At 42.1% G+C, this 2,182-nt stretch overlaps 1 pseudogene; it reads right to left on the bottom strand.

The window, feature by feature from the left end:
• Positions 1–348: 348 nt before the first annotated feature.
• Positions 349–1,566, bottom strand: LOC143400779 (triosephosphate isomerase-like; annotated as a pseudogene).
• Positions 1,567–2,182: the final 616 nt, after the last annotated feature.

Below are 2,182 nucleotides of genomic sequence, written 5' to 3'. Positions count from 1 at the left end.
GCCTTGGGGCTGATTTTTGATAAAAATATCTAAACAGTATGACTTCATTAATGTAACTACCACCTTATCCAGTCCTAAATTGGTAAATATTTTATTAAAAATCATTTGTTTGGGAACTACTAGAAATCAGTATATTGTTTATCCACGATGCACTCTAAAATGCTAATTACCCAGTGCAAGATGCCTTCTGTGGGCAGTATTAAGTAAATATTACATATAATTTTGATACAGATATTAGAAGCTAATCTTCAAGTTAAATTTAAAAAGGTTTGTCAGTATAATAATATATTAATATATTGTCACTTTTGTGTGGTATGGTGTTCAACTAAATATCTTGATTTTTATTTTTTAGTGCCAGATGTTTTATTTTTCTTACATGTGCGAAAGCTCACATACACAACACACAGGAATTGGCACCATGGGAGAGGGAGCATCCCTGGCCTCTGAGGGGAGGATATTGGCCTTGGTGTGAGAAGGGAAAGGAACATGGTTTCTCTCTCTTGCTCTCACCAGGGCCTGAGGGGACCCATGAGCGAGCTCCATTCCTTCTATCTCTCAGTTGAGGAGAAGCCACCTTGGTGACATGTTTAGTTCTAACCATTATAGTACGTGGTGGATTAACCTAGTTCCAACCATCACAGGGGAAAGGTGTAAATGGTAAAGGAAGGTACAGTGGATTAGGCCTTGAGAGGAGGCAGATGACAACATCAGAAGCATGTGAAGGGTGAGGGCAGTTACTTGGCTTCTGGACTACCTAATCCCTGGCTTAGCGGAAAGAACAGATCGATGGTGCTTACTGTTTGGCATTGATAATGTCCACAAATTCGGGCTTGAGGGAAGCACCACCCACGAGGAAGCCATCCACATCAGGCTGGCTGGCTAGCTCTTTGCAGGTTGCCCCAGTCACAGAACCTCCATAAATGATGCGAGTGCTCTGAGCCACTGCATCAGAAACGTTGGACTTGAGCCATCCCCGAAGTTTCTCATGTACTTCCTGGGCCTGTTGGGGTGTTACAGTCTTGCCAGTACCAATGGCCCACACAGGCTCATAGGCCAGGACGACCTTGTTCCAGTCCTTCACGTTATCTGCGATGACCTTGGTCTGTTCGAAAACAACTTCTCTGTGATGCCAGCTTCCCTCTCATCTAGCTTCTCCCCAATGCAGGCGATCACTCCGAGTCCCTCTGCTAGGGCATGGGCCACTTTCTGCCCAATCAGCTCATCTGACTCCCCAAAGACGTGCCTCCTCTCCGAGTGCCCCAGGACTACCCACGTGGCTCCACAGTCTTCTATCATGCCAGGGCTGATCTCCCCAGTGAAGGCCCCATTAGTCACTTTGTAGCAGTTCTGCGCAGCCACAGCAATCTTGGGATCTAGTTTCTGCCGGGCAAAGTCGATGTAGGCAGTGGGGGGCGCACAAACCACCTCGGTGTCGGCGGGCACCTTGGCCGCATTCAGAGTACAGATGAGTTCCCCCAGACACTTCTTCCGCCCCTTCATCTTCCAGTTGCCCCCCACGAAGAATTTCCTGGAGGGCGCCATGGTGCTGGTGCCGGCACACTGAAGGTCAGTATCAGCGCCTTGATTATTTTTATAATGGCTAATATTTATTGCCCATTTAATTTCATCATTGTGTCACTTGGATAATTGAGTGTGTTAGCAAATATATCTCCAGCAGTAGCGGAGATATATTTCTCAGGTAATAGTAAAATTAACATTGTTACTGATATATTTTGGGGGTAGAAGAGAAGCACCCTAAATGATTATTTTATAGAATGATGAAGCCTATAAGTTTCTTAAAATGTGGATTTCATATTGAATTTATATTAATATTTTCTCAAAATCAATGTAACTGTACCATTTAGTAAGTATAATGTGTACCACTGAATAAATAGTAAACCATCTTACTTGGTTTTAATCTTAAAGACATTAAAAGCAAGTTATTTGCATAAGACTACACTTTTTTCAATTTCTGATAGGCACATATTATTACTAATCAATTTGAATAAGTATAAAAATCACATGAATATTAATATCATAGTTAATGAAAATAATTAGAATTTCCAAACAGGTAAGTAGATAGCCAATAGTCACACTGCTAAATACATAATGTCAACCTCATTTTAGTCCAAATTTCTATGAGGGTAAATAAAATAGTTATGTGAGGGGAGGCATAATTTGG

The sequence above is a fragment of the Callospermophilus lateralis genome, chromosome 6, assembly GCF_048772815.1.
Source record: "Callospermophilus lateralis isolate mCalLat2 chromosome 6, mCalLat2.hap1, whole genome shotgun sequence".
Classification (NCBI taxonomy): domain Eukaryota; kingdom Metazoa; phylum Chordata; class Mammalia; order Rodentia; family Sciuridae; genus Callospermophilus; species Callospermophilus lateralis.
Note: the sequence above shows the minus strand (reverse complement) of the source record. Positions and strands in the feature narration are given on the sequence as shown.